The sequence below is a fragment of the Cupressus sempervirens genome, chromosome 3 (assembly GCF_028749045.1).
Source record: "Cupressus sempervirens isolate cs-2001-9-10 chromosome 3, ASM2874904v1, whole genome shotgun sequence".
Lineage (NCBI taxonomy): Eukaryota > Viridiplantae > Streptophyta > Pinopsida > Cupressales > Cupressaceae > Cupressus > Cupressus sempervirens.
In genome coordinates, this window is record NC_143120.1 from 113635853 (window position 1) to 113661640 (window position 25788).

The 25788-nt window shown below is 33.1% G+C and overlaps 1 pseudogene; it reads left to right on the plus strand.

The window, feature by feature from the left end:
* Nucleotides 1–8547: 8547 nt before the first annotated feature.
* The window catches only part of LOC149565037 (uncharacterized), a 167748-nt pseudogene continuing 150507 nt past the window's right edge, over nt 8548–25788 (plus strand).

The window sequence follows — 25788 nt, forward strand, 5'->3', positions numbered from 1 at the left end:
TCATTGCAAAGTTTTGAAGGAGTTTCAGTTATATGGGCATACCTGAAGTTTTTGATAGTCTCTTGGAAAGGAATTTTTAATTCTTGATAAGTTTTTAAGTGTTTTTTGCAATCTGTTGTTATAAGAAATTGAAGTGTAAAAATTGAATCATAGTAGTGAATATTTTATTCCTCTTGCAAAGAGGTGGTGGCTCTACAAAGTTTGATTAGTGGTGTAAAGGATTTTTAGTCTTTCACCTATGCCAAATTAGTAGATCAAAGTTTAGCATCAGCACTTGAGGTATTTTGATTTTTATGTTTTATTTTCATGGAAGTCAAAAGTTGTTAAAAATGGTTGCCTCCATCTAGTTTTTCAACACTAAGAAAACAGAGGTAAAAGTTTTTTTTTTAATTTCAAGAGATGGATTTTAAGTGTAGGTCTAAAATGATGTGCCAACTCTTGAAAGTGTTCATGTAAATATTGCTAGATTGAAAAGAAAGATTCATGATAAGACTGTCTTAATGTTAAGAAATACAATTGGTGATATTAAGGGTCTTAGTGGATTTCAAATTTACATAAAGTTCAAATTAGTAGTTATGAATCTTAATGAGTTTTTCAGACCTGATGAGCCTTCATGGCCAGTGGTACTCTTAGAATTTTTTATGCCATGTTCAGTTGATTGGCCAGCCAAGATAAGATTAGACAATATGTGTGAAATACAAGATTTTATCATGGAGGTTGAAAGTGCTTTGAAGGCTAATGAGTCAAATAGTAGTGAATGCAATGAGTCTGTTGAAGGTGATACTGAATATGAAGAGTCTCAGTTTTACAAATCAAAGGACAGTAATTAGCAATTCAATAATAGGCATAACGTGGGTTCATCTTCTTATGATAATGAATATAAAGAAGAGGAACAATGTGATAGTAGTAATAGTCTTCCTTCTAGTGATGAATGTGAATGTGTTACAATGCTAGTTGTTGAGGTATTGTCTAAAAGGGAAGATGTATGGGATGATCATCATTCTAATTTTTTGGGATGTACTGCTAATGAGCCTACTATTACAAATTTATCAAGCTATCCAAATAATAATCATAGCCAAGGGGAAGAAACTAGTAGTGAAATCTTGTTAAGCGTTGATGAGATTTCTAATTTGTTGGCTCATGATTTTGAAAGGTATGTTAATCTATCTAAGGATTCTTGTGTTTTTCCACATTATGCATTTCTATATGGTGAATTCATTTCCCATAAATTTGATTCTAAAGAGGATATAGTTTTAGAATATGCTCTGTCAAGTTTGGGAGGTGTATGTGATGGTAATTCATGCATTAATACACATGATGACTTCTATGTTGAGAGTGAAAATGTAGAGATAAAGTCTATTGCTAGTTCATTGTCTTCTTATTTTCATGAGGACGAGATACATTTAGATGGCTCATGTGATGAGAAAAGTAGTACTAAGGAAATAGTTTATCCTAGTGAGTTATTTGAGGGAAAATTTGATACGGATCAACATATTATGAACATGCAATTTCATGATGATTCTTGTGATTTAGTATCTAATCAATTGTTTGAGTATGAAGAGGTTGTAGTGAATGTTTAGTCTAATTTATGGAATACTAATATTATAGACAAGGAGAAATCAAAGTTTATACACTCTTCATATTTGGAGGCACAAGGTGAGTTACAATTTGATTCATATAACTCATTGAATGAAGTTGAATGCCAAGCTTTTGTGTTTCTGGTAGATAGCATGCATGAATCAGTTAGTGGTGATCAATTTTTGTTTGATGTCAGTTGTTATGATCATGCTGATTCATTTTTTCATACTGAGCAAATGAAATAGTCTTTGAATTTTATAGGCACTCTGAGAATGATGATAATCTCATTTTTCCAAGTGATATGATCCAAGATGCTAATCAGATTGGTAAAATTGAGAAAGATAATTCTAGCTTACCTTAGAGAGATCTAAATGAGAATTAGGTTTTTGACAATGGTAAGAAGTTATGAAAACTTTTTGGTTGTACATAGTAGGTGTAATTTTCTTGCTTTCAATAAAACTATTCAAGAGAGCAAGTTTTTGAAGTCCAGGTGTGTGGTCTGCTTCTTCCAGAGATCTAAATCCTTGCCATGCCTGCAAGGGGCATGCATCCCTAGATAGAGCCACTGTTGGCCTAATTTTTCACCATTCAAAATTTTTGCATATTACAGTGAAAATTTAGTTTCTTATTAAAAATTAGGGTTGTGTTTCAAGAGTTTTTTTCCCTAAATGAATAACCCTTAATTTCATGTTACCTTAATGTTGCTTGTGCTCCATGTTTCCAAGGGTAGGGTTTCATTTGTTTGAATTCAAATATGTGCAGGAAGTTTTAGTCCTTTTAAAAATATTTTATTTTCTGAGTATATCTTTTAAAAAATCCTTTCCCAACAGTTTTACCCCAGTCACTTTTGTTCTAGCCATGGTCATTTTCTTAAGTATTGGTGAAACATCTTAATTGTGGTGGTTTATTTGGGCTGACTGTTGATCTCTTTGAGATCAATGGTGGGCGCATGCCCTAAGATGAAAATGCTCAAGGTTTAAGTAAAGCTATTAAGCACCTTCATGCCATGTAGCACTTGGTGATGTTGAGCTTTCAAATGTGCCGCAAAGACTGGAGAATGTTAGAACCTATTAGAACTTTTGCAAAATTGTCAAAGCACATGCAACTTTCAAACAATATCATTGGTCAAATCATATAGTGGGTTCACTTTTGGGCATCACATATGTACGTCGTTGATCTTTGGATGATCAACAGTGGGTGCATTCCCATAATGTGAAGGTGCAAAGTTTTTAATTAAAGTGGGCAAGTGCCCTAGTGACACATATCCATGATGATGTCATAGAGGATATTCATGTAGTTCAAAGGGCATGGGTTATGTACATCGTTGATCATTTTTAGATCAACAGGTGGTGCATGCCCGCAATAAGAAGTTGTAAGATATTTAAGTAATGCAGGTATGCACCCTCATGACACATGACATGGTGTGTCATCATGGGCCTTCCTTTCTCAAAAGATAATAATAGCTCATCTTTTGTGGCAATTTTTGGGTGAGTTGGAATGAAAAGAAAGTGTTTCATTGGTTCGTCTAGCTAACTAGGTATACAGTCATATAAGATTTTTGATCTTCGTAGATTTAAACAAGATCTAAGGTTAGTGCTTACCTGCAATATGACTTGCTCAATATTTAAATAATGAGAGCAAGCTAGCACAGTGGGACCAAGACTTAAAAGGAATACTAATTCATGGCATGCCGAAAAGGTTAGATGAAGTAAAGTGTGCTCATTGGTGGAATATGATAGGTATATCGAGTTAAAAGTAGTGATGTCATGGGCACTGAAACTCTAAATTCCATAGTGAAATCTGTCAGAGGACGTTGGTAAAAGACTGATATTTTATTGGTTAAGTCAACTCAGCAGACCATCAAAGAAAAGAACTTTGGCCCACCATTGATCTAGGAAAGATCGACAAAGTGTAATTTTGCAAGATGGAAGTACCCATGAGATAAGGAAGGTGGGCATGTGGGATGTCGCCACATGGCAGTGGGTCTCAACTAGTGCTGAGATTGTGCCACAAAATCAGGTTTAGGTGAAGATGTATAAGATGCTACCACGAGGCCGTATCAGAGGGTTGGTGCATGCTCGCTTGATAAAGATGCACACTAGTTAGATAATGTGGGCATGCGGGTGATTGATAAGTGGCAACTAGCCCAGGTTAGGAGGTGATGTGGTAGGCTCTGTCAGCATGCTAAGGTGGTGGTTGGAAAATGAATGAAAGGCCACCATGTGGCAATAACAAAGCAAGAGTTATAGATGGTAGGCCAATCACACAGTGACATGTGGCAGCTGGTCAAATTAGGTTGACCCTAGAATTTGAGGCAAGAGAAAATAAAATCATTTTAAAATTATCATTTTAAAATTGGGGTGACATGAAACTTTTAAAACGAGAGGAATTTTAATCTATAGTTTAAACTTTATATTTTTTTAATTTTTGAAAATGAAAAATCAGAGTTGGAGACTCAGCAGAGTGTTCTACTAGAGGGGTGATTTTCAAATTGAGATTTAAGGAGCTCCTAGTAAGGTAAATATGCAATATTATATATCGCCAAAATGGGGAAGAGATGAACTTTCTGATTCTAAGGTTAGTTTTTGCATAGAATGCCACTGGTTCAATATACAAGACCATTTCTCTTAGGTCCTCAATTTGTAACTATATTCAACTATCAAGGTTCAGTTCTGATTTTAACATGGTAATGACCTAAATATCATTAGAAGGTAGTGGAAATGCAGTTAAGATCAAATTCTGATCACATTCACTCATTGAAAACTCAAAATTTCACCAGCATTTACTGAGTTAGATCAAATATTTTGGATGCACAAAAGTTTTCATCATTAAATAGAAGATATTTTACAATTAGTTACACAGTAATGATGAAAACGAAATCTAATCAAAATGGTAGAATGATGAAAGAGGTTTTTAGTTGCAAGAGATTGATCTTAAAGTGGACACATGTCAGGCATATATCACATATGGGAATTCTTTCTTTCCTATATCTTTCTATCTTTCTTTCATTGTAAGGGTTCCAATCTTGAGTTTTCTCAGATCTATGAGACCAAGGTTGGAAAATATTGGAAATTTTCTCTGGAATGAAGATAGTAGAATTGGCTTTGGAATTGATGAATTATGAATGGAAGATCTGGGATGTGCTGGTTCCAAACCATGAAGCTTTTCTTTGGCTATGATACCCCCTTCCCATCCCACCAGCTTCTCATTCCCACCATTTTCTCTCTTCTATGATAGCATTTTTTCATTGAATAGTTTGGTTTATAAGGTTCTTTGTGAGTTAATTTCATGCATTTTTATGTATTATTTCAAGGAAATCAATACAAGGAACAAAAAGTGTTTAGTTTTAGTTTAGATCTTGTCTCCTTTCTTAGTTGAGCTGTGATGTTTTATGATCTTTGAACAAAGAGCCTAGATCATAGTTGTAGTCCCTTAAGACTGTATGTTGCTTCATTATTGCTTGTAATTCAAGGAATTATGTAAATGCTTCAAAGATTCAACAAGGTTGTAGGTTTATTGAGGGGGATATCAAGTAAGAATGAGATTTAGTTGAACATTTATGTCTATTTTCAAGGTGAATGGATAGATCATATATATGAATATATGAATATGTATAAGATATCCAAATGCATGAGGGAGATTCACAAATTTCCCAATGGATCAGGTACTAAACAACTATAGGATCATAAGTTTGTTGTTTATACTTGGTTTTCATCCACTTTCCCCACCCACATAAAGTTAAATCAAATTCAAATCATCTTTACATTTTATGTTGAAGAGCTAGAACAATTGAACCCTCACTCAGCTTGTGAATATCATAGAGTTGCAATTTGCTACTATAGATTTTTGTTATTACATGAGTTAATAGGAGAAATAAGGGTTTTATCTTCTTTATATTAGATTCTATATATGCTTTGATAACTGGTACCATATAAAGAATCTATAGGTCCACCTACCTAGGTTTTGTAGAGCCTGAAGTAAAGGAGTTATGCCTTATAGTTGGTCCAAGACTGCAATCAAGTGCATTTGTCATAGGAAATTGGTATCCTTAGATGCATTTGTCTAGTTTCTTGGTCATTTTCAAAATTGTTCAATCAGGAGCCAACAAGGCCTACATATGTAAAGTTTTTAGAAGTTACTAATATTGGCAAAATTATTTGTGGGAAAACCTTTGTAGCTAGGACTATTGCTTGTGACTCTAAGTCTACATGTTATTTTTGTTATTCATTTAGTTGTTATATTATGTTTGAAATGAATGTGTTGTAACTCAAAATTAAATGATCATAAGTAAACTTGGTTTTATTTCCTTTATCTTAGTGGATTTTAATCTTTACTTTCCTTAGCATAAGCATCATTCTTTTCCATGTGTTGTGCACTATAGTTCATGTGTATTCAATTCATTGCATGAGGAGTCTTGATTATGATTAACAAAGTAGCTAAAGAGGTGACAATCTAGGTATTATCAAATCTTAGTTAATTTAGCAATCTAGGAATTGCCTATAATCTTTTCTCCTCTCATGTTGTGATAGCTAGTTTTGCATGTTTACATCTTTGCATTCATCTTTGAATAGATTGCATAATAGATGCCAGTCTCCACTTTGAAAATTTTCGAGGTTGTTTGAAGTGTTGAATAATCTGGTTGTTGACCTCTTCTACTATCTAGTTAATAGCATATCCCTAAAAACCCAAAAAAAAATTCATTGCAAATCTTGCATGTGAAAGGGAGTTGTAGCTTTCAATTCAAGATTCTTTGATAGATAAAGTTATGCTCACCCATTCTATTGTTAACTTCTTTGTTTTCCACTAGCCATTGGGCATTTTAGGAGATAAGGTATAAATCAAAGAATTAAGGAAGACAAACTATTAACCAAAAAATGTACTTTCTTTTACTTTTATTTCCTATGTGATCTCTTTATCCCCTCCTTTTTTATATCATTAGATGGTTCTTTCTTGATTCACCTTTTCTTCCTATCCTTGTATTTCTTGAGACTAGTCTTGTATACATATTTTGTTTTTTGATCTCTTACTTATATGCATTTTGAGGATAGATCAAGAGTGTTGTGAAACCTTGATGTTTAAAATTGCACACACATTCTAAACAAAAAACTATTATATTTTAAAATTTTCAAATTTTTTTTTAAAATTAAAATATAATTATTTTATTTTCAATTAAAATAATTGTTACATATATCATATATATTCAACATCAATACAAATATAAAAATAAATTTAATTTTTTTTCAATTAATATCTTTTAGTTTAATTTGTACTTGTAAAAATATTAGAATGATTAAGATGAATTTGAAAATTATAATTTCTTTTAAATTAGTTTTGGAAAGATTATTAAAAATCCAAAGAAATGATTAAAAACATTGTTGAAAGAAAGAATTAAAAGTTTGAAAAGATTTTTAAAAATATATAAAGATTATTATGAATATAAACAAAAACTAACATTTTACCACACTCCAACCTCACTAATTTTAGGTCAGTAGAAGCATGTGATTAAATTGATTGTAATTGATGTGTGAAATATTTAATTTTTTAAAAGATTCACAGTTTTAAATTACATGTCTGGACATTATAATTTTCTTTGATTTTCCATGAGAAGTTTGAAAATTAGATTTCATCCCTATTTTTTGCATATGAACAAAACTTTGATAATAATTTAACTTCATCAAATTTCCCAAGCCTTCCACACTAAATTATTAAAAAGTTTTTGATAGTTGTAATTAATTTTCCACAACTTTGGAAATTAGGGCCCATTTGGTAACTAGAATACAAGTGGAATAGGCATATGTATGTTCTTCAAATTTTGAATTCTTTGTTTGGATGCGCCAAATCAGAAATGGAATAGGAATAAAATTGAAATATGTGTTTCAATTTTGGCCCAAAAATGAGAATTTTCTATTTCACCTTACTAGGTAGAATTGGAATACTTATTCCTATTCCAATTTTTTTTAATTTTAGATAACATAAATTTTTGAGTCCATGAATTCCACAACAAATTCTGTGTGAACCAAAAAAGAATAGGAATATGCAAACCCCATTTTCTATTCAAGAATAAGTATTCCTTTTCCCATTTTTATATTCCCATGGCCAAACAGACCTTAGATTGTTCCATAATCACTAATAATCACTTCAACAGTTTCCCTATGTCTTCCACATTCTTAAAAAATTTTCTTCCTATTCTCATTTTTATATTCTCGTAACTAAATAGACCTTCAATTCTTCCATAATTGCTAATAATCACTTCAACAATTTCCCTGTGTCTTCCATACTTTGAATTTTTTTTCTTTCCTTTCATAATTGAATGAACAAAATTTGTGAGTAAATGAGAAGAATTCTTATTCATGCACAATTTAATGCATATCCAAGACTAGAGGAGCTTTTTTTGTTGCAATTTCTCAGAAGAAGAGAGGCATTGTTTAGTTGCTTACAATTCATTGATGTACATTAATATTTTCCACATGTCACAAAGACTTTGAAAATTAGTACTATACAATTCTAGACGTTTGACCACTTTACTTCATCACATCCTCCACATGCCAAAGACTTCAAACATTATATCTACATCTTCCACACATTTACAAGTGAATTTTTTATAACTTAAAGATCTTATAAATACTCCTCTATTATTCCACATTTTAGTGAAGTGATGCTTAACATTCACATCCCCCTCACTCACTCCCCCATCTCTTACTTGTTGACATTTACTATGCTTAGTAGTCATTTCCCATTTGGCTTTCAAGTCTTACATTTTTGGCATCTATCTACCTCTATTACTAACAACTCTCCATTTTCATCCCTTCTATTGTTTTAAGACTTCCACACTTGACGGACCTTGAATAGACCTATAACCCCAATCTCAAATTCAACCCCTCCTTCATTGTGTAACATGCTTCCTAGCTCAGTAGACTTTGTAATGGGGGATCAAATCTAGGAGGAATAATTCTAAATTCTATTGAAAATATGTCCTCATTGACTATATTAAATTTTGGTCATAATAATATTGAAGGTAGCCTTCCAAATTTGATTAGAAATATCTCACAATTTGAAGTATTGCATCTCTACAGCAGCTCACTAAGAGGAAACATTCTATGGAGCTCTTGAGGTGTATTGCCTAAGCTTATAGTGCTTGAGCTCACCTCAAACCAATTAAGTGGAAGTTTTCCATCTCATTTTGTTAATATCCCATCTTTTCTTTCACTTGGTCTCTAAAATAATTATCTAAGTGGCACTTTATTTCTCTCTGGACTTGAAAATTTCACAAAGATTAATTTTTTAAGTCATTCTCAAAATGTTTTGAGAGTAAAAAGTGAAGATGTATTGCCTATCCCTAGTTGACTTTTCATGTTGTATTGTCATATTTTTTTAGGTGAGTTTTATGATTATGTTTTATGATTAATGGTACTTGGTTACCAAATTTGATTAGATGTTATTTCATATTTAATTCATAATTGTAATGAGCTACTTGATACTTAGTTATTTCATGCATTAATGATTATGCTTTGGATGATGATACATGTATGTTCATATAGTGATTTTAACTATTTCATGGTGTCAGATAGATGGATGTTTTATATGTAGTTCTATGGATACTTACCCCATACTTGCATGTGTATGGTGTACTTGTTTGGATAAAATTAATTAATTGTGTGTTGTATTTTATATTACACAAATGTCATATCATTATCAGTTAGTGCATGTCAAGCTCACTCAGGTAGTGGAGATAGTTTTCTATGTCTACCGAGTGTTCCTATGTTTTCCTAGTTCACATGGTAGTGTCTACTGAGTTCACTCAAGTGCCAAAGAAAGGTCTGTGGAAGATGAGTGTTCATTGAGCTCACTCAATTAATGAAGGAAATGTTTACTTAGTTAACATGGGAAATTTGTTTCTGAGTTAGTGTCTACCGAGTAGGATTAGCTAACAAAGGATTTTCTTGTTTTGGCATATTGAATTTAATTGATTTATCTATTGGTTCTAGAAAACTAAGAAGATGAATATAAGTTATTCTAAGTTTTATTTTAGCCAACTTTACAATATGGATGATATAAGTATAAGGTCAAGTTGCAAGTTAAAGTGTGTGAGAAGTTGGAAATGTATTGAAGATTTAATGATGAAGAGAGGAAGGAAACATAAAGGATAAATTGAATATCCTTGTGGAGATGAAAAGATATATTCGACCAGAAAGGATCAAGTATACAAGTCAAAATAGAGATCTATAACCAATAATTCAGTTGCATCAGAAATCAAGTCATCTCATTGTTACTCTCTAACCATTGTAGCAGTGATCTGAATCTCTTAATAGAGTTGGCTTAATAGCTTTTTGTAAATCCCCTAATGTTCAAGGTGGCAATTTTTTTGAATTTCCTAAAGATCTCTAACAAGGTGATTAAATCCTCTAATAGGGTTATGCCTAATAGTGTTTTTTGTAACCTTTAACAGGGTTGGCTCCTAATAGGGCTCACATTAGAAGAGTGAAAAAAGTAACTAGTTGCAATTGGTGGTTTTTTCTAAATTGGGTTTCCATGTTAAAATATTGGTGTCAAATGTGTTTATGCTATTTTCTTGAATGTGTTTTTAAATAACATAAAGTAATGGTAAGTACAGATAACATTTAAAGATTTACATATTCAGTATTTATAGAGTTACAACATTTTAGGTGTGTTTTTCAAGCATAGGCCATATTCAATTTTTAGAGTTTATTTTGTACTAACTTATAAGGGATCTAGGATTTATTTTTGTAGTAACTAATTCATCCCTCCCATCTCAATTACTCCTCTTATATTTCCAACAATTGGTATTAGATATTTTGGTGCTTGTAGAGAAGCTTTCAAGGACCTAAGCTAAATATCAAAATGTCTTACAGAAGAGAAATTCTTAAGCTGAACAAAGACAATTTTGTAGCATGGCAAGGACTTATGAGGTTACACTTAGCTACTATCAGTGATTCAGACTGTAAATATCTTGAAGCTGAATACAAGACTCCCACTGCAACATTATTACTTGAAGATATTCTTGAATAGAAGAATCATAACATCATGATGATTGATATTGCATCTTCTCTCAGTTATGCTGAATTTGATGAAGTTAAAGACTGCAAAACAACTCATGAAATGTGGACCAAACTAAAAGATATTTATGGAAGATAGTACAATGTAAGAAGAGCTAAGGCTAAAATTTTAGAGGTCATTTAGATTAGATGAAAATGAGAGAAGATGAGAACACTACAAAATATATGGAAAGAATCAAATCAAGTGTAAGTGCAATCAAAGCATCTAGAGGAGACATTAAAGACAAAAAAAATTGTAAGAAATGTACTTAGAACTATTCTTTCTATTTATGTAATTAGAGTTTCTACTATTCAAGAGATAATATATGATCCAAATAATAAAATATCTTTGGATGCTCTAGTTAGAAGATTGAGAACTTTTGAATTAGATAACTTTGATAACTATGTTCCTAGCTTAAAAATGATTGAGTCTACATTTGCAGCTAAACTATTACTCATTAAAAAGAGTAAGAAATCAAAGTCCAGTCAATCAGGAAGTGAAAAAGAAGAATCAAAAGAAAGTTTAGATAGTGATATTTAAGTTGTTGAAGCCCTACTTGTAAGGAAGTATTCCAAAGGTAGAGGAAAGTACAAAGGTAAAGTTCCTCTGATCTATTTTTCTTGTGAATAAGTTGGTCACATTCCTGCAAGGTGTCCAAATATAGAAAACAAAAATGAAAAGAAAAGCAATAAGCACAAAGGTAAGAAGGATTTCAAGAACTACAAGAACTTCAAGAATAAAGGTAAGAAATCTTTTTTTATGGCCAAAGATTCTGATAATAGTGAAGATGAAATGGTATATATTGTTGTAAAGGATGAATTTGATGATGAAGGAGATAAAATGACACTTATCTCTCATGTTAGCAAAAATGATACATGGATTATTGGTAGTGGTTGTTCACATTATATGAATAGAGATAAAATAAAATTTGAGCACATGGAGTATTATGATGGACGTAGTGTAAGATTTGGAAACAATGAAGCTTGTAACATAAAAGGAAAAGGATTTATTTCATTGACAAAGGAACTTATATGTGACAATAAAAGTTGGGTTGAAGCAATTAATGAAGAAATAGAATATATAGAGAAGAACAAAACATGGACTCTTGTTCCTAGACCTAAGGATAAAAATGTAATTGGCACAAAGTGGGTGTTTAGAAACAAGTTAAATGAAGATGGAGAAGTTTTTAGAAACAAAGGAAGATTGGTGTGTAAAGGCTATTCTCAAGAAGAAAGTATTGATTATGGTGAAATTCTTGCTCCTATTGCAAGATTAGAAGGTGTTAGAACTCTACTAGCATATGCAACACAAAGAGGATTTAAAGTGTATCAAATGGATGTTAAATATGCATTCTTGAATGTAATTCTTGATGAGGAAGTCTAAATTGAATAATCAGAAGGTTTTGTAGATCATAGCAAAAGAGACATGGTTTGAAAGTTGCACAATGCATTATAGGGTTTCAAGAAAGCTCCTAGAGCTTGGTATAAAAGACTTTGTAATTATTTAATGCAAATTGGCTTTCAAAGAGCAAATGATAATAGTAGTCTATGTATAAAAGAAGGACCAAAAAAGAAGATTGTGTTGGCAAAAATATTTGGTGATGATACATTATTCATAGGAAATGATAACTTATGCAAAACATTTTTAGAAGAAATAAGTAAAGAATTTGAAATATCCATGTTTGGTGATATAAATTTCTTTGTTTGATTACAGATTCATAGAAGAAAGGTGGTATCTACACTACTCAATTTAAGTATATCAAGGAGATACTAAATAAGTTTGGAGTGAACAATTCAAGATCAGTTGGAACCCCTATGTCTATTGGACATAAGCTTTGCAAGAATAATGATTCCAAAGAAGTACATCAAACCACATACAGATCAATGATTGAAAAATTATAGTATGTAGCATATACAAGGCTTGATATTGCATTAGCATTTGGTATGGTGGCAAGATTCTCAGCAAATCTTAGAGAAAATCATATGATGGTAATCAAGAGAATCATGAGATATCTAAAAGGTATTGAAGACTATGGCTTGTGGTAAATACTTGGAGGCAATTTGGACTTGAAGGTGTTTACTAATGCTGATTGGGTAGGAAGTCTTGATGATAGAAAAAGCACGAGTGATGGAGCATTCTTTCTGTGTAAAAGAATAGTGTCTTGGAAAAGAAAGAAACAAGATTGTATCTCTCAATCCACAGTAGAGGTAGAATATGTGGTAGCAATAGTTATATGTTCTAACATTTTTTGGTTCAAACAACTATTGGAAGGAATGAAGATAGAGATCAAAGATCTAGTGGTCATATATTGTGATAACACCAGTGCAATCAATATAGATCCAAGAATCCAATGATGCATACTGAAACAAAGCACATTGTTATAAAAGATGACTTCTTAAGAGAATTGGTGAAGGATAAAGAAGTCAAATTGGAATATGTAAATAAAAAAGAATAGATTATAGACATATTCACCAAGCCATTACCTAAGGATGCATTTTTGTATCTAAGAGGTATGCTAGGAATCATTTCCCTATCTAAAGTTCACTAAATGGAGTTTAAGTGATGCATTAACTAGAAAAAATCAAAGATCAATCAGTTGGTGCATAATTGACAAGGACATATTGCAAATGAATCAATACTTAAAAGGTACAATGATATTAATATAGTTTTTGTCTTTGGTATGTGTTTTCAAAGAGGGAGAAGTATGCTATTATAGAGATATCTAAGAGGGAGAATGAACTTGGAAATAGTTGTTGTACACAAAAGTTCTCTAAGAAAGAAAGAAACTAAAGGTAGACAGAGTTCACAGTGATAGAGAAAGTTCTCATAAATGCATATCAGAATCAAACTAAGGATATGTTCCTTACTTTATTCCTATTCTAAAAATTTCATTGTGTTATGACATATTGTATTTCCATCAATGCCAAAGAGGGAGGTTATTGGATACAATTGATTAATTGTATATTTTCTTTAGTGCTACACAAATGATATATCATTATCATTTAGTGCATTTCGAGCTCACTTGGGTAGTTGTTATTAGTGACATACACATTATTCAGATTGTAAGTATCTACCGAGCATATTGTATAGTTAACAATGTTAACCAAGCATTTCAGTATCTACCAACTTCTATGTCAGTTGGTACTAACTCTAAGGGATAGTTTTCAATTTGCTTTATGTACTAACCATGGCCTCAGGAACATAAACATGACAACATGATCTTACCATCTCAACCAAAGAGATAACATGCTCCATATGAACATACCATAACATGTCACAACTCTAAATGCATATCAAGAGTATACCATGACATAATAATGAAACCATCCTCATACCAAGGATAACATGTCAAATAAAAGCATAAACCACACCTTTGCCAATAACTATGTGAGTCCTCAAGATGCAGCCATCTCCACACACCATGAAGAAAACCATCTCCACATACCATGAAGAACCATCTCCACATACCATGAAGATAACAAGTGCACCATGCAAATGTCAAAGATGCTTCTGCAACAACAAGATCTAAGGCAAACCTCCAATATCTGCAAACACTCAATAAATATATCAATGCCCAAAAACTCCTACTCAACCGTGGTACCAAGTCACCTATGACATCATAAAATTCATCTCTGATATGAAGATCCAAGCCAAACCAGGAATTAATCTTGCACTGTCACCCCATCACTATCACAAGCTCCCACTAAACCATGTATCCAAGCTATCCATGACATAGTGATGAAAAACCATCCTCTAACCATGAGAATCAATCAAGGCATTAAACCATCAAAGAACTCAAAGTGCACATCATGAGCTCCTCAAAAGAAACCAAATAACCATGATCCTCAACCAAGAAGATATACCACGATAACTGAATAAAAAAATTCAAGCTAATGAACATGAAGGATGTACCTGTATAACCAATCATGTCATGCCAAAATCTATGACACCATGACCACATCCATAAACTGAGCATCTATCTCTCAATATCTCTAACCTGTCAGCATAAAATAGTCAACCACAATCCTCCACCATGACTATACCTGGCAACAACATCTCATCCCTTCTACATGAAGAAAAAATCAGCAAATCATGTGACTTGGGGCATAGGCAACCCAAATCTAAGCCACCAATCTGAATATGCATCAATAATGAAAGATCAATGGGCAAAGACAACCCATAACCAAGCTATAAATGCAACTTGTAAGTATAGACCACTTACAACCCTGCACAACTTGTAGATCCAACAAGTCATCATACATATCCAAACCAAACATTGATAATTATATCATCATGAAACTAATCTGAAATATGAACTGAGTATACAATGACATCAAATCTTAAATCTCCAATGCCATAAAATCACAATGTTACCATAGTCAAAATATACCTATAAATTGTTCAGATCAATATATCAACAAATAAACCATGCCAAACCTACACCAAATCTAAACCAATGTGTAGAGCTCTCCAAGAGCTTTCTGTTGACTACTCGAAGTCCAAAATTCGACGCCGTATGCCGAAGTTATCCCCTAATTCATGCTCAAAATAAGCTACATCTTCTTTAGGGCTCTTAAAACTTGTCAAAATATCAAAATTATACAACCAAACCTACACCATGTTTTAGTGTTCTGAATTAGCTTTCCAACACCTATAAGAACTCTAAAATCTGATATTCTGAGAGAAAGTTATGGCCATTTTACTAAGACAGTCTTTTTACCATTTTCACTGCATTTTTTTTTTCTTGTGACGAAAATTTTGACAAGATTAAATTTGACAGCCATCATGGGCTGAAACTAAAAAGCTCTTTCATTTCCTCTGAACATGGCCAAACTAGGGCATATTATATATGAAAATTTATGGAAACATCGACTCGGATCCAGTGGTGAGGTTTGTTTTTATCCAAGAGGTTATTTTTGCATGCTACCCCCCAAAAACCATCATTTTAAATGAAACATCTGAAAAATCCTTTTGACCAACAATTTCATATGCCCAAATATTTTAACATCCCATCATAATAGCAAACCCAAAGCCCTTAGATCTTCAATAAATAACTCATATATCTTGCCCTTTTCTTTTATCCGTTCATGGATTCCCATGGATTTAATCTAGGGTTACAATAATAAAACCATAGCTCTGATACCACTTGTAAGGAAACTTGGCAAGAAAGAATATAACCATTTCCACATAACCCATAATAGATCTAAAATAAACATGAAATTAAAATCCACATGCAAGAAAATAGACAACATACCCACAAAATTGTGACACAAGATATACCCTAGGAAACCCTCATTGACGGAAAAACCTAGCCTCCAAAAGAATCCATCACCATGTATTATTCAGCAAAAAATACCATTGCAACACAACCATGGAAGCCTTCATGGTCATAGCCACAGCCGAGCAAACTATGTGAACAAGCATGAATCCACACATCCCATGCCATGCTTCCAACCTTCACAAATGCTCCCTTGGCTAAACTGTCAAGCTTTGTCCCGCTCGACTCTTGCCTTTCTCACTCCTACTCTCTACAACAACTACCCTTGTGGCTGCTTATATAGTAGCAAGTGCCACAAAACCAATAAGTGGTATTACATAAATCATGTGCTACCTAACCCACTGACCCCACATTTAATATTGGGCATTTAATTCTTTTTTCCAATATTAAATAATTACATGAAATATTATCACAATGTTACAATACAACTCATAAAAAATATTCCATGGAAATCATTACATGTTGCATGTCCATCTAGGCACAACATTACATAATAAAATAAAATGATAAAATATAACAATATTATGCAATGTGTGCAACACCCATTATCTCAACACCTAAAACATTAAAGTTTTTTTAATGTTTTTAATATTATTAAAAAAACTTTTTTAAATATTAAATTTTATTAAGATATTTTATATTAATAGTATTATTAATATTAATATTAATATTATTATATTTGTTAATTTAATAATAATTATTATTAAATAATAATATATTGTATATATTATTTTATTTTTAACTAAATAATTATTACTATTAATAATTTTAAAAAAAAAAAAAAAAGCAAAAGTGGCAAGCCACTATAATATTTATTAATCTAATTGAACGAGGTCAACTAGGAAAGAATCAATGAAGAAAACCTAGCATTATCCCTAAAGTTTACATGTATGTATATATTGATAGAAAAAAGATTACAAAGGGTTATCACCCATCTGAAGATAACTCACTCTAAACTTCTACATAATAAAGATACAGTAAGTTTGGCGGAAAATAGATTTAGAGTAGCAACATAAGAGATACCCCCAATTGAAAGAAGAGAAATTCTGAGATGAACCCTTAAAAAAATGCTTTGCAAATCTGCCCAATCTACAAGAACACAACAAAGGCACCAGAGACCATCAAAGAGAATTCTATAGCCAAATCACTATAAACTAGCCAATCTAAATCAGAATTTGGCACTCTGATAGAATCCCAAAGATTTTGTTCCAGTGGTTGTGAAGTTACTGCCAATGCATTTAGTTGAGTGGGGGATGAAGCATTATGATCCAATAGCAAGCAAATCATAACCATTCCAACTGACATGATTCTTTCCACCATCTGCTCACCCAATAACTGTGGATTAGAGGGCAAAGATTGTTTCAAATAATTGATATTGTCGTTATTTATATTTTTCTTCATTGCCTCAAAAACAATATAAAATTCATACTTTTGCAGAATTTGAAAATGTGAAAATAGACCACCAACCAAAGCCATACCATTCCATAAATCATATTTCTACATGGCCATCTCCAACTTATAATCCAGTAAGAAATGTGGCAGAATTACCTTACAAGCCAATCCTTGAAGTAACTCTGGAGATTGTAGAAGGTCCATAGCATTGGAAAGGAAAATAGATATGACCTAGGAGGGATATAAAAACACAAGTGCCAAGGGATCGAGAAGCTCCTCACCAATGATGCACTAAATGGCTGAACTGACTGATTGTGAGTTCAAAATGAACATTTGACATAGCACCTCATCCTTTATATGCTTAGGAAGCACAATTTCATCTAATGCCAGTTGTAGCCAAATCTAAATTTTTTTTGGCATAACTAAATGATGTTGCATATGACATGTTGCCCAAACCAAATTAGTATCCCATCCAAAATTCATTTTTCAACAAAATCTCAGCTTACAAACTATATTTGCCTAATTAAGCCTTTTTAAATATTTTTGAAGATGATGTGAAGAGTCTTACTAAATAATCAAATTGCAACTTGTCATTTAATCTCTCCAGTGATGTCCTAATCCTGCCTATAAATAGTACTACAAATATTACTCCTTTAATATTCAAATTTGTTCACATGAACCAATCGACCAACATAACTTCAAAATTGAATACCATCAAATAATAAAAGATTTGGATCTTGCAAAAAGTACTTAGAAATTCATATTGGTGTAAATGCTCTGAATAAAAGCATGCAACTTTAAATTCATTTGCATATGACACAAACTTATAAATAGGGTAACTCGGCATCTGATAAGCACAACTCAGCATTAGAAACACTCAATGACTCGGCATCTGAATAAAGACTTAGTAACTCGACACTAATTACTTATATGTCAACTCAGTCCTTGAAAGGATCATGAATACTCAGCGCTGTTGAATAATTTGGCACCTTAAGCTTGAAGAAATTGACACCAATTATTAGTATGTGAACTCAGCACCTAAAAGATCCTGTATTCTTGGTACTGTAGAAAAACTTGGCACCTGAAGCGTGAAAAGCTCACCATCTGAAAAATAGACCAAGCTCGGCTCACAATGAGAAATACTAAGGAGCTCAACACCTAAAGAATTATGCATAGCTTGACACATGAAAAAAATTACTCGAGTTCTGAAGATAACTTGCTTGTCTCAAACAAAACTCAGCACCAGTTATCAAAATGCCAACTCGACACCTGTAGTATGAAGAGCTTGGCAGCTAAAAAATTGACTAAGCTCAACTCACAATGAAAATTACTAAGGAGCTCGGCTCCTGAAGGAAAATGCATAGCTTGGCACATTAAACAAAATTACTTAGCATCTTAAGAAAACTTGCTCATCTCAAACAATACTAATATGAGCTTTTGAAGATAACTTGCTTATCTCAACTAGAACTTGGCACTAGTTATCAAAATGCCAACTCGGTACCTAAAAAGATCCAGTACACTTGGTACTATAGAATAACTTAGCACCTATAGTATGAAGAGCTCGGCAGCTGAAATTTTGACTGAGCTCAGCTCACAATGAAAATTACTAAGGAGCTTAGCTCCTAATGGAAAATGCATAGCTCGGCACATGAAACAAAATTACTTGGCATCTTAAGAAAACTTGCTCATCTCAAACAGTACAATTATTAGCTGCTACCATGTCATCATGGATAAGATTTTTTAAGACCTTATGTTGCTCAATAAAAGGTAGAGAATGAAAGGTGGAAACATTAATCCCATCACAACCCAAATTTGATAAAAAAAATGCAACTTTGTTCCCTTCACAATAAGTATGCTAGAGGAAAACTTCCAAACATTCATCAAGGAGTCTCCAGATTTGATTGAGAATATACTTTAGTTTTTAGGAAATAATGCATCTATGAATACAAGCATCAATTATAACTGAAGAATCCCCTTTAATATGAAGCTTATTAAAACAACCTTGTTTAGCTAATAAGAGCCCAACAAGAAAATCATGGGCCTTAGCAATATTGTTTGTATCAATAGGTAGAGGAGATACACTGATTGCTACAACCTTACCAAAGGAATTTCAAATACAAACCCCAAATCCTCAAGGACTAGGATTACCCCTAGAAGCACCATCAAAGTTTAGCTTCCAAAAACTAGAAGATAGGGGTTTCCAACTATTCTTCCTGAGTAAGATCTGAGCTAGTGATGGACTAATCTTCCACCCATTAGGCATAAACAAAAGTTTCCATTAGTAAACAAGCTATGAATCCCAATGAGTCACAATTGGATTAAAATTAGTCCTTTTCAAACTGGAATTAGTTACTTTTGAGATAGACCTTTCAATACCAAATAAGACAATATCTAATGGAAGGGATTCCTTTCTAAAGATACATTTATTTCTTTCCCACCAAATAGCCCAAACTACCAAGGCTGGAACACATTTCCAAATATTTGCAAACAATGAATTTTGATAAAGAATTGGCTAGGCTTGAAAAAGACCCCAAAGACTATTAGGCAAGGGAGTAGAATACTTAAGCTTGCTCAAAATAAAGCACCAACATTGATAAGAAAATGAACAAGAAACAAAAAAATGATCCATAGTTTTATCCTATTCCTTACAAAGAACACATTTAAACAGCTTAGCAATTCATAGTCTATTCAGTCTATCACTAGTTAAAATCCTTTGTTTTAATGTCAACCATGCAAAAAAACCAAATTCCAACAAAATGAAAAAGCTCTTGATGAATGTTTATTCAAATCATTATGTTGTAGAATTTTGTATCCCTCTTTCACTAAAAATTTACCATCCTTAGCTTGAGCCCAAAAAATCCAATCTTGGGCATCATAAAAGTAGACTAATCTTGAGTTTAGAATATTTTGAAATTGGTTAATTTCTTGAAATGAAAGAGGCAACTTAGTTGGGTCTTTCCAAACTATTTTATTTGAAAATTTAGAAACATAATCCACATATTGATTCAATTGGGTCCCCCAATGGATTTTCCTAACATAAATAATATTCAAAGAAATCCTACTTTTAGATAACCAAGAGAACCTTGGAGCAATCAAGAAAACCAAGAGTGCACAATGAAAGTTTGGTTCTATATTTTTTTTTATATTCTTTTATGTGAAAAATACTATCCCCTCTTTTGGTACTATATGGTGGAAGACCAATAGATCAGTTGTGGTGCAGATCAATGAGTACATTGAGTAGATGAGAGAAAATTTTGAAACCTTGATGATTAGTTACTTTGAAGATGTCATGAAATCAATGAAGAAAAGAATGAGGATATTAGTTTCTTTAGTTGAGAAACATTATAATGATATATATTTTCTTGTTGATGTTGATTATACTTTTGTGCAAGCTGCCACACCAAGAGTAAGATGGTTGAGACTACTTGGGTATGAAATTAATGTAGATGAAGCTTCAATAGCCATCACAACACTAGTAGCAGAGGAAATAGATAAAAGTGAAAAGATATTTGGTAACTATGAGATGGTAATGTCTAAGATTACAATGGAGTTGAAAATTGCATCAGCTATTAAGAAGAAGGATACGATAGTGAAGAAACTAAAAGTCAAATTTAGAGAGGGTGCTAAGGAAGAAGAGGAAGAAGATGAAGAGGAAGAAGAGGAAGAAGAAACTCAAACAAAAAAACCTCTTGCATTAACCCAAGGCATGGGAGAAGACAAGGAAGAGGAGTAAATTGAAGATGTTGAGGGAGAGGAAGGCAAGGAAGCATCTACTCCTATTGATCCAAAGAAAGGAACATTAAGGCGCAACATGTGGCAAGGGAAAAGAAGATTGTTAAACCTAGCTCAACCAAGCCCACTACACCTACCACTAGAGAAAGCACACATGAAACCACTCAGAAGGTCAAGGAGAAGACAACGATAATAGAACAAGGAGGCAAGAGACAAATAAACAAAGAATAAAATATGTGGCATAGCCAAAGTCAAATGAAGAAAGGATTGAATCAGATGACAACAACCAATTCAAAGTGGTAAGTCATAATCCTTTGTCAGATCTTGAGAACTTAAGTGAAAATGTAAAGAATAATGTAGACATGTCACGGATTTTACATATTGATTTTGATAAATTGGGTAAAGTGAAGAAAAACCAAGTAGAAGAAGCCATCTATGCTATGATTGAAAAGTTCAAGACAACTCCACTAAAATTTTCCAACTCTGTACCTAAAAGTCTATATGACATAGTTGAGCAAAAATGACATTATTGTCTAAACTTGGAAAGAGAAATCAAGGAGACATAATTAGCCCAACTAATGCCAAATTTGACTAAGGGAAAAATTTCTAAGGCTATCAAGAAATATGCAGTTAGGTTCACACCTAAATATAGAGCCTTTAGCATTCTATAGAAAGATATGAAGGATTCTATTAAGAAGTCAACATAGATACTGAAAATCAAGGAGAGATTGATCTTTTAGAGGCTAAGGATGATGATAAAGATGATGATGATGATAAAGAAGATGATGACAAAGACAATACTATTAGAAGAGAGATAGAAATGAAAGAAGATGACACAACAATAGTTGAACAACATCAAGAAGAATAGAGTGTGCATGACACAAAAGTGTTGAGTGTCAGTCCTCATGACACAAGTGTAACTACTGAGACTATAACTATAAAAGATGTTCCTAATCCATCAGCTTAGAAATTCAATCCATTGACTACAAAAGACTTGAAGAAGATACTGAACCAATCTACACTGCAAGCTAAGCTATGTGATAATCCAATTTTGGTCAGTGTGGATGAGCTCCAAAAGGCAGTCTCTGATGTCTCAAGGGATAAGGTGAATCCACAAGAACCACCTTCTATCATCCCTTTAGTTACTCAATTATAACCTTTGATTCAAGTGACAATAGATACATCTACTAAGGTTGATACTATTGTTAAAGTTCATACAATTGAGCATAAAACTAAATAAGAGAAATATACGACTACTAGACAACAGGAAATAAGACAAATAAATTCATTTGTACCTATAGCATAGGACCAAGGTGCTAGTCTTGTCATTATGATAAAAAAGAGCAAGCCTAAAGAGAGTGAAGAAACACCTAAGGTGAAGGATCAAGTTTCCATCCAAGCACTGGTAGCCTTGCTAGATTCTAGCACTCCTCCTACACAAACTCTTTAGAAGTTGAGCACTAGCTCTTCACAAGTTGAAAAGATAATTCACTATGGAGCTATCACTCTTGATGAAGATTTTGTTATACCTAAGTTTGATTATGATATAATGACATTAGACCAAATAGGCATATTGTACCAGGCCTTAGAAAAGAAAAATCATCAATAAATGCTAAGGAGAGAACATAGGTAGAGGCAAGCACTTCAAGATATCAAGGACATCTTTTTAGATGTATTTAGTCTACCAATGTCTGAAGAGACCAAGCCACTACTAGAAAAACTGTCAGATATAGTGGAAAAGCTTAGTAATGAAGACCTTGATACAAATGCTAAACTCCTAGAGTGGTCTAAAAAGAAATTTTAGAATAAGGTAAATGAAAAGATATCCGGTGACATAGCACTAACACAAGTTGCATTGGCAACAAAGGTTGAGGATGTGAAGAAGGTACTTGAGAATATATTTTCATTGTACACAAATTGTGTAACCCTACAATCTTCACCTAGGAGACCAAACATCACATTTTGAGCCTAGAGAGAAACCTCAACATATTAGGTACCAAGTTACCTTAGAACCTAGCTTAGAGTGAGAAGCTTGATATTTTTCTTCAAACATAGAGTCAATTAGTTATATTGATAGTAGATGATGCTAACATAAGAGCCAAATTATCAAGCATACAAGCATCCCTCACCCCACATATGAAGATACTACACAAGGATCAAGGATATGTTGAAACTCTACTAAAGAAAGACCTCAATCTTTCTACTCTAGATGGTCTAGTGCACCTTGTTGCTAAGCTTGCTATCCAAATCCAATAATTGGATGTTGCATGTGATAAGTGGGATGTAGATCTCAAGATTCTACTAGAGTTCCATAAATCCTTTTTGGACAAACACATAATTAGTGTATAGCCCATTTGACATAATTGTCAAAAAGGAAGAGACTAAAGGAGAATATAGAAAGGGGGAGATACATCATTAGGGGAGACATACAAAATAGAGAAAAATAAATAGATATTAGATAAGGGAGAGCATGAAAGAGTATCTTACTTAGAAAGGAGCACATATTTTGGTTATAGAATAGATATATTAACTTAGGGGGAGTTATCATATTTTGAGGTATCTATGTTATTATAAAATTTGGAAATTTTGTATATAAGCCAAGTCATGGACATGTTATGCTCATGAAGATCAATATTGATAATGTATATTCAAGTGTTTTTGACACTCATGTCAAAGGGGGAGATTGTTTATCTCATATTGGTTTTGACAAGTGAGTATCAACACACTTAAGCCATTTACTTAGTTCATGTTGAGCTAGTAATACATGCCGGGCACAACATGTAAATATTAGACCATACTGAGTTACAATGAGTGTCATGCCACTCATGTGTTGGCTCACTCAAGTGTTGAGTAGATAGACCATGCCAAGTGATTCAGGAGCTGAGTACATAGTGGATGTCGAGCATCAGAGACTTCATGTGCCAAGTAACACAGTTTTGACATATCTATTTATAATGGCAAAGACAACTATGTAAACTATTTTTTAGCTAACTTAAGATTAAATTATAATATTTTGGAGATAAGGACAAATCTCAAGTTGGAATCCCAAGGAAATTACATGTAGCCAATTAGAAAATGGGAAGGTTTAAGAAACAAGATGGATGAGTCTCAATCACAAATTCATACCTAACCCTAATTTTTCTAGTCTTGTTGAGGATAAAACCCTAAACTATCTATGAGCATAAAAGGGATTATGTGAGTGAAGAGAGTATCTTTTCATGCATAAATAGAACATTCATGAAAACATAGAAGTTATGAAGAAAGAGTGAATTACATAATCAATTAGAGAAGAATAGAGGATAGAGAGAAGGATACAACATTGGGACATCTAATCGAGAAGCATCGAGAAGATAAGTGTTTAGAGGTGATCTATTATCAGGCAAGAAAATGTCAATCAAAAGATCTATGCTTAGATATTTTAACAAGTGATTTCAGTAAAAATCTCTTAATAGAGTAGTTCTAATAGGTTGTATGAAATCCTTTAATAGGGTGCTTTCTTAGTTGTGGGTTAAAATCCTTTAGCAAAGCACACTTCTAATAGGGTGTTCAAATCCTTTGACAAGGTGAGACCTAACAGTCTTTGTAAGACTTTAATAGGGAAGACCTTTCATAGGGTAGCTCATAACTTATGATCAAACTATTGTAACCTTAATTGGATACACTTTATTGCTATAGTAGTGAAGATTTGTGGGTGTCATTCCCACCCCAGTTTTACCTTCTCCCTTGGAGGGTTTCTGGGCAATCATATTTGGTGTTATATGTGTGATTTCTTATGTGTTTACATGATTTAGATGTATGTTCTTTACATGTTATTTTAGTTTATCTATTGAACGCATGAGATGGATGTGTGGTTAATGTTTTATGGTCTAAGTTTGAACTATTGATTGTGCCACCCCCCCCCCCCCCCCCCCCCCCACCCAACCCTCTCAGAAGTTTACTTTTCCTATTGTAATTCCAACACATCCATAGGATGTAAGTCAGATCATTATTTCTCTTTTATGTTGCATTACCATGTGTGCCACATCCATCCTCTTGAGTCTATTTTTGATTGAGTGTTTTCTTTCATTGTGTTCTCATCTAGCCCTTGTGTTTGATCTTTGTGATGGTGGTGCACTATACATGAGCATGTGCATATGCATTTGTTGGGTGACTAGCAAGGTCCAATGTCCCATTTCTATTTTAGTGGAGTTATGTTCATGTGGGGTTGGGTTTGGAATATGCATGGTTGTAGGCACTCATCATGTGATAAGTATGGGTATGTAGTGTAAGATCAGTGGAGGGGCTTCTCTTGCAATCATGGTGTCCTAGAGCAAGCTGGCGTGAATCATTTCTAATAAGTGATAACTTAATTAATTGAAATAAAATTAAATAAGAAAAGAAATATAAAGTTAGCCTCCCAAGGCTCATGTTGAGGGGAATGATCAGTGATTCTTAGTCCCTACAGTTTAGCTAGGGACACAACATGTCAGCCTCCTGAGGGAATACTAAGGGGAATGATTTGTTTGCAGGTTTACCAACTCTCCACCAGAGTCCCTACATAGTGTTGAGCTATTATTTTGTAAGATGCTTAACAGTAGGAATCCTTTTGAACTCCTCTCTTGAAAAATCAATCCAAGGATCAACTCCAAGGTTCTGGGCAATCTTGTGATCTACTAGAATCCACTCAATTCAAGATAAATGTGAATGTTCATGAGGAGGCCTTTTCTGGTTTTGATAACTTCAGACAATTTTTAGAATTTTTTTGCTACTTCAAA